This window comes from Arachis stenosperma, chromosome 2 (assembly GCF_014773155.1).
Source record: "Arachis stenosperma cultivar V10309 chromosome 2, arast.V10309.gnm1.PFL2, whole genome shotgun sequence".
NCBI classification, from domain to species: domain Eukaryota; kingdom Viridiplantae; phylum Streptophyta; class Magnoliopsida; order Fabales; family Fabaceae; genus Arachis; species Arachis stenosperma.
In genome coordinates this window covers 80,110,393-80,118,952 of record NC_080378.1, presented here as the reverse complement: position 1 = coordinate 80,118,952, position 8,560 = coordinate 80,110,393, and the positions used below count along the sequence as shown (strand labels likewise).

Here is an 8,560-nt window from a genome sequence, read left to right as displayed (position 1 = left end):
AACGCCTCAACACTTGAATCCATGATTGAAAGGTATGAAGAGGAGATGAAGAAAGCTTGGGAAGATCAACAAACCTCCTCCATGAAAGAGCTATTAAAGCAAATGTTGAGTGTAAAAGAGGAAGTGGAAGAACAAGCTAGTGAGGAGGACAATCAAGAACGTCCAAACTCAAGGGAAACAGAGAGGCACATGAAGGACAAGCTCATTGAACCACCAATTCAAAAGGCTCTGGATGAAGATCAAACTCCAAAAATCACACAGCAACCATGTCTTGACATCCAAGAAGTGAAGGCAACTAACAAAAGCACCAATCCTGTCCCTGACCCAGCAAGCAAGCTCAATCAAGCCAAATTCAAAGGGAAGCTTGCTGAGAGGAAACCAAGAAAGGGGACAAAAGCTGAAACTTCTCCCCCCTTAAAGTCATTCTTCTTAACCAATTGGAAGAAGAGGAAGAAAGTGAATAACAACATGTCAAGCTAATGACACTAAAAGAGCACTTGTTGGGAGGTAACCCAACCGTAGGTAACATTTCTTCTCTGCTTTGTTTTCGTTCTTTACTTTGTTTAAATTCAATAAATGGGCATATGGTTACATTCTAAGTTTGGTGTTGTCTTGCAACAACTTGTTTTTAATCTTTTTGGATGATTGCATCAAATCAAAAATGGAAGTGACACACTAAGATTCTAAGTTTGGTGTGCCACTTAATTCTCTATGCAATTCATTAAGCAACACCACTTGTCTGCATAATCATAAGGCCTTTGCAGTGTTGTTTTTCTTTTGGTTTGACACTTTATTATTCTGTTTACTTTAGTTATTTCTTTATTTTTAATACTTCCACTTATTTTGCTTCTTGACTGTTTTTGTTAATACATCACCAAGAGATCCTTATTCATGACATATTCTTGGCTTGGTGATTGTATTTAACATATAACAATTTTTTTGTTTAGTTTTAATTCAAATAAATTGACATATGGTCGTATTCTAAGTTTGGTGTTGCTATGTGGTGCGCGAAATTGTGAACTATACTTTTTCACAACTCTCATAATCCCTGGTAATGGCTCCAAAAACGTGGTAGCCCAATACCATGGCATTACACAACTTCGCACAACTAACCAGCAAGTGCACTGGGTCGTCCAAGTAATAAACCTTACGTGAGTAAGGGTCGATCCCACGGAGATTGTTAGTATTGAAGCAAGCTATGGTCATCTTGTAAATCTTAGTCAGGCAAACTCAGATATATATGGTGATGAACGAAAATAACATAAAAGATAAAGATAGTGATACTTATGTAATTCATTGGTAGGAACTTCAGATAAGCGCATGAAGATGCCTTCCCTTCCGTCTCTCTGCTTTCCTACTGTCTTCATCCAACCCTTCTTACTCCTTTCCATGGCAAGCTCGTATAGGGTCTCACTGTTGTCAGCAGCTACCTCCCATCCTCGCAGTGAAAGCTAATGCACACACTCTGTCACAGTGCTGCCAATCACCGGTGTGGTTCCCTCCCCTACCGGAATAGAATAACTCTTTTGCGTCTGTCACTAACGCCCAGTAGGTTACAGGTTTGAAGCACGTCACAGTCATTCAATCATTGAATCCTACTTAGAATACCACAGACAAGGTTAGACCTTCCGGATTCTCTTGAATGCTGCCATCAGTTCTTGCCTATACCACGAAGACTCTGATCTCACGGAATGGTTGGCTCGTTTGTCAGGCGAGCACTCGGTTGTCAGGCGATCAACCATGCATCGTGCAATCAGGAATCCAAGAGATATTCACCAAGCCTCAAATGCTTGTAGAACAAGAGTGGTTGTCAGTCACTTTGTTCATGAGTGAGAATGGTGATGGGCGTCAATCATCACCTTCATCATGTTGAAGAACAAGTGATATCTTGGATAAAGAACAAGCGGAATTTGAATGGAAGAACAATAGTAATTGCATTAATACTCGAGGTACAGCAGAGCTCCACACCTTAATCTATGGTGTGTAGAAACTCCACCGTTGAAAATACATAAGCATAAGGTCTAGGCATGGCCGAATGGCCAGCCTCCCAATGATCTAAGAACTAAAATGTCCAAAGATGATCTAGAGATCTAAAAGTGATCAAAAGATTTCTATACAATAGTAAAAGGTCCTACTTATAAGAAACTAGTAGCCTAGGGTGTACAGAAATGAGTAAATGACATAAAAATCCTCTTCCGGGCCCACTTGGTGTGTGCTTGGGCTGAGCAATGAAGCAATTTCGTGTAGAGACTCTTCTTGGAGTTAAACGCCAGCTTTGGTGCCAGTTTGGGCGTTTAACTCCCATTTGGGTGCCAGTTCCAGCGTTTAACGCTGGGATTCCTTGAGGTGACTTTGAACGCCGGTTTGGGCCATCAAATCTTGGGCAAAGTATGGACTATTATATATTGCTGGAAATCCCAGGATGTCTACTTTCCAACGCCGTTGAGAGGGCGCCAATTGGGCTTCTGTAGCTCCAGAAAATCCGCTTCGAATGCAGGAAGGTCAGAATCCAACAGCATCTGCAGTCCTTTTTGGTCTCAGAATCAGATTTTTGCTCAGGTCCCTCAATTTCAGCCAGAAAATACCTGAAATCACAGAAAAACACACAAACTCATAGTAAAGTCCAGAAAAGTGAATTTTAATTAAAAACTAATAAAAATATACTAAAAACTAACTATATCATATCAAAAACATACTAAAAACAATGCCAAAAAGTATACAAATTATCCGCTCATCACAACACCAAACTTAAATTGTTGCTTGTCCTCAAGCAACTGAAAATCAAATAAGATAAAAAGAAGAGAATATGCAATGAATTCCAAAAATATCTGTGAAGATCAGTATTAATCAGATGAGCGGGGCTTTTAACTTTTTGCCTCCGAACAGTTTTGGCATCTCACTCTATCCTTTGAAATACAGAATGGTTGGCTTCTTTAGGAACTTAGAATCCAGATAGTGTTAATGATTCTCTTAGTAAAGTATGATGATTCTTGAACATAGCTATTTATTGAGTCTTGGCTGTGGCCCAAAGCACTCTGTCTTCCAGTATTACCACCGGATACATACATGCCACAGACACATAATTGGGTGAACCTTTTCAGATTGTGACTCAACTTTGCTAAAGTCCCCAATTAGAGGTGTCCAGGGTTCTTAAGCACACTCTTATTGCCTTGGATCACAACTCTTATTCCTTTCTCTTTTTTTTTCGTTTTTTTTTTTCGGTTTTTTTTTTCGGTTTTTTTTTTTTTTTTGAAATGCTTTTTCTTGCTTCAAGAATCATTTTATTGATTTTTCAGATCCTCAGTAACATGTCTCCTTTTTCATCATTCTTTCAAGAGCCATCATCCATGAACCACAAATTCAAAAGACATATGCACTGTTTAAGCATACATTCAGAGAACAAAAATATTGCCACCACATCAAAATAATTAAACTATTATAAAATTCAAAATTCATGCAATTCTTTCTTTTATCAATTAGGCACGTTTTTATTGAAGAAAGGTGATGGATTCATAGGACATTCATAACTTTAAGGCATAGACACCAAGACACTAATGATCATAAGATACAAACATGGATAAACATAAGCATTAAAATTCGAAAAAACAGAAGAACAATAACAAGGAAATCAAAGAACGGGTCCACCTTAGTGATGGCGGCTCTTTCTTGCTCTTGAAGATCCTATGGAGTGCTTGAGCTCCTCAATGTCTCTTCCTTGTCTTTGTTGCTCCTCCCTCATGATTCTTTGATCTTCTCTAATTTCATGAAGGATGATGGAGTGTTCTTGATGCTCCACCCTCAGTTGTCCCATGTTGGAACTTAGTTCTCCTAGGGAGGTGTTTAGTTGCTCCCAATAGTTTTGTGGAGGAAAATTCATCCCTTGAGGAATCTCAGGGATCTCATGATGAGTGAGATCTCTTGTGTACTCCATCCTTTTCTTGGTGATGGGCTTGTCCTCATCAATGGGAATGTCTCCCTCTATGTCAACTCCAATTGAATAACAGAGGTGACAAATGAGATGAGGAAAGGCTAACCTTGCCAAGGTGGAGGTCTTGTCCGCCACCTTATAGAGTTCTTGGGCTATAACCTCATGAACCTCTATTTCTTCTCCAATCATGATACTATGGATCATGATGGCCCGGTCTATGGTAACTTCGGACCGGTTGCTAGTGGGGATGATTGAGCGTTGTATGAACTCTAACCATCCTCTAGCCACGGGCTTGAGGTCATGCCTTCTCAATTGGACCGGCTTTCCTCTTGAATCTTGCTTCCATTGTGCGCCCTCTTCACATATGACTGTGAGGACTTGGTCCAACCTTTGATCAAAGTTGACCCTTCTAGTGTAAGGATGCTCATCTCCTTGCATCATAGGCAAGTTGAACGCCACCCTCACACTCTCCGGACTAAAATCCAAGTATTTCCCCTGAACCATAGTGAGATAATTCTTTGGATTCGGGTTCACACTTTGGTCATGGTTCTTTGTGATCCATGCATTGGCATAGAACTCTTGAACCATCAAGATTCCGACTTGTTGAATGGGGTTGGTAAGAACTTCCCAACCTCTTCTTCGGATCTCATGGCGGATCTCCGGATATTCACCCTTTTTGAGTGAAAAGGGGACCTCGGAGATCACCTTCTTCAAGGCCACAACTTCATAGAAGTGGTCTTGATGCACCCTTGAGAGGAATCTATCCATCTCCCATGACTCGGAGGTGGAAGCTTTTGCCTTCCCTTTCCTCTTTTTAGAGGTTTCTCCGGCCTTGGATGCCATAAATGGTTATGGAAAAACAAAAAGCAATGCTTTTACCACACCAAACTTAAAATGTTTGCTCGTCCTCGAGCAAAAGAAGAAGGAAGAGAGTAGAAGAAGAAGAAATGAGGAAGAAGGGAGATGGTAGTGTGTTCGGCCAAGAAGGGTAAGAAAGGGGGTTTAGGTTGTGTGAAAATGAAGAGTTGAAGAAGGGTATTTATAGGAGAGAGGGGGGTAAAGGTTCGGCCATTATGGGTGGGTTTGGGAGGGAAAGTGGTTTGAATTTGAAGGGTAAGGTTGGTGGGGTTTTATGAAGGATGGATGTGAGTGGTGAAGAGAAAGATGGGATTTGATAGGTGAGGGGTTTTTGGGGAAGAGGTGTTGAGGTGATTGGTGAATGGGGGAAGAAGAGAGAGAGTGATGGTAGGGTCCTGTGGGGTCCACAGATCCTGTAGTGTCAAGGAAAAGTCATCCCTGCACTAAATGTTGCTCAAAATCACGTTTTGAGCCATTTCTGGCGTTAAACGCTGGGCTGGTGCCCATTCCTGGCGTTTAACGCCAGGTTTTTGCCCTTTACTGGCGTTTAACGCCAGTCTGGTGCCCCTTTCTGGCGTTAAACGCCCAGAATGGTGCCAGACTGGGCGTTAAACGCCCAACAGCTAGCATTACTGGCGTTTGAACGCCAGTTTCTTCTCCTCCAGGGTGTGCTGTTTTTCTTCCTGTTTTTCATTCTGTTTTTGCTTTTTTCATTGTTTTTGTAACTTCTTATGATCATCAACCTACAAAAAAGATAAAATAACAAAAGAAAATAATTAATTATAAAACATTGGGTTGCCTCCCAACAAGCGCTTCTTTAATGTCATTAGCTTGACAGAGGGCTCTCATGGAGCCTCAGAAATGCTCAGAACCGTGTTGAAACCTCCCAACACCAAACTTAGAGTTTGAATGTGGGGTTTCAACACCAAACTTAGAGTTTGGTTGTAGCCTCCCAACACCAAACTTAGAGTTTGACTGTAGGGGCTCTGTTTGGCTCTGTTTTGAGAGGAGCTCTTCATGCTTCCTCTCCATGATGACAGAGGGATATCCTTGGGCCTTAAACACCAAGGATTTTTCATTCACTTGAATGATTAACTCTCCTCTGTCAACATCAATCACAGCCTTTGCTGTGGCTAGGAAGGGTCTGCCAAGGATGATGGATTCATCCATGCACTTCCCAGTCTCTAGGACTATGAAATCAGTAGGAATGTACTGGTCTTCAACTTTAACCAGAACATCCTCTACAAGTCCATGGGCTTGTTTTCTTGAGTTGTCTGCCATCTCTAATGAGATTCTTGCAGCTTGCACCTCTAAGATCCCTAATTTCTCCATTACAGAGAGGGGCATGAGGTTCACACTTGACCCTAAGTCACACAAGGCCTTCTTGAAGGTCATGGTGCCTATGGTACAAGGTATAGAAAACTTCCCAGGATCCTGCCTCTTTTGAGGCAGTTTCTGCCTAGACAAGTCATCCAGTTCTTTGGTGAGCAAGGGAGGTTCATCCTCCCAAGTCTCATTTCCAAATAACTTGTCATTTAGTTTCATGATTGCTCCAAGGTATTTAGCAACTTGCTCTTCAGTAACATACTCATCCTCTTCAGAGGAAGAATACTCATCAGAGCTCATGAATGGCAGAAGTAAGTCCAATGGAATCTCTATGGTCTCATTTTGAGCCTCAGATTCCCAAGGTTCCTCATTGAGGAACTCAGAGGAGAGTGGTGCACGCCCACTGGGGTCTTTCTCAGTGGCGTCTTCTTCTTCTCTTTCCTCTCCATATTCGGCCATGTTGATGGCATTGCACTCTCCTTTTGGATTTTCTTCTGTATTACTTGGGAGAGTACTAGGAGGGAGTTCAGTAACTTTCTTGCTCAGCTGACCCACTTGTCCTTCCAAATTTCTGATGGAGGACCTTGTTTCATTCATGAAACTTTGAGTGGTCTTTATTAGATCAGAGACCATTGTTGCTAAGTCAGAAGTATTCTGCTTAGAACTCTCTGTCTGTTGCTGAGAAGATGATGGAAAAGGCTTGCCATTGCTAAACCTGTTTCTTCCACCATTATTGTTATTGAAACCTTGTTGAGGTCTCTCTTGATTCTTCCATGAGAGATTTGGGTGATTTCTCCATGAAGAATTGTAGGTATTTCCATAGGGTTCTCCTAGGTAATTCACCTCTTCCATGGAAGGGTTCTCAGGATCATAAGCTTCTTCCTCAGATGAAGCATCCTTTGTACTGTTTGGTGCATTTTGCATTCCAGACAGACTTTGAGAAATCAAATTGACTTGTTGAGTCAATATCTTGTTCTGAGCCAATATGGCATTCAGAGTGTCAATCTCAAGAACTCCTTTCTTCTGACTAGTCCCATTGTTCACAGGATTCCTTTCAGAAGTGTACATGAATTGGTTATTTGCAACCATTTCAATCAATTCTTGAGCTTCTGCAGGCGTCTTCTTCAGATGAAGAGATCCTCCAGCAGAGCTATCCAAGGACATCTTAGATAGTTCAGAGAGACCATCATAGAAAATACCTATGATGCTCCATTCAGAAAGCATGTCTGAAGGACATCTTCTGATTAATTGTTTGTATCTTTCCCAAGCTTCATAGAGGGATTCTCCATCCTTCTGTCTGAAGGTTTGGACTTCCACTCTAAGCTTACTCCATCTTTGTGGTGGAAAGAACTTTGCCAAGAAGGCATTGACTAGCTTTTCCCAAGAGTCCAGGCTTTCTTTAGGTTGAGAATCCAACCATATTCTAGCTCCGTCTCTTACAGCAAAAAGGAATAGCATCAGTCTGTAGACCTCAGGGTTAACCCCATTAGTCTTGACTGTGTCACAGATTTGCAAGAATTCAGCTAAAAACTGATGAGGATCTTCCATTGGAAGTCCATGGAACTTGCAATTCTGTTGCATTAGAGAAACTAATTGAGGCTTAAGCTCAAAGTTGTTTGCTCCAATGGCAGGGATAGAGATGCTTCTCCCATAGAAGTCGGGAGTAGGTGCAGTAAAGTCACCCAGCACCTTCCTTGCATTGTTGGCATTGTTGTTGTTTTCGGCTGCCATGGGTTCTTCTTCTTTGAAGAATTCGGTCAGGTCCTCTAAAGAGAGTTGTGCTTTGGCTTCTCTTAGCTTTCTCTTCAAGGTCCTTTCGGGTTCAGGATCAGCTTCAACAAGAATGTCTTTGTCTCTGCTCCTGCTCATATGAAAGAGAAGAGAAAAAGAAAATGTGGAATCCTCTATGTCACAGTATAGAGATTCCTTGAAATGTCAGAGGAAAAGAGAAATGGAAAGAAGAAGGAGAAGAAGAATTCGAACTTTAATTAGATAAGGTTCGAATTGTGCATTTAGAAGGAGTGGTACTCCATAAATAGAAGGATGTGAGAAGGAGGGAAGAGGATTTTCGAAAATTCAATTAAAAGATTTTGAAAACATTTTGAAAATTTGATTGATAATTTTCGAAAATTGAAAGTGGAAGAGAAATCAAGTGATTTTTGAAAAAGATTTTGAAATTAGAATCTAAAAAGATTTGATTGAAAACTAATTTGAAAAAGATATGATAAAAAAATATGATTGAAAGGTTATTGTCTTAAAAAGATGTGATTGAGAAGATATGATTTGAAAACCATTTTAAAAGATATGTTTTGAAAATTATTTTAAAAGATTTGATTTGGAAAATTAGTGACTTGCCTAACAAGAAAAGATATGATTCAAACATAAAACCTTCCTTAACAGAAAAGGCAAAAAATGTTCAATCAAATCATTAATTGTTAGTAAGTATCT

General features: G+C 40.6%; 1 non-coding gene across 1 annotated transcript; it reads left to right on the top strand.

The window, feature by feature from the left end:
* Positions 1 to 7,330: 7,330 nt before the first annotated feature.
* On the top strand, positions 7,331 to 7,438 carry LOC130964303 (small nucleolar RNA R71). The gene has a single exon (XR_009080404.1). It is a non-coding gene; the product is annotated as a small nucleolar RNA R71 (small nucleolar RNA).
* The last annotated feature ends 1,122 nt before the right edge of the window (positions 7,439 to 8,560 follow it).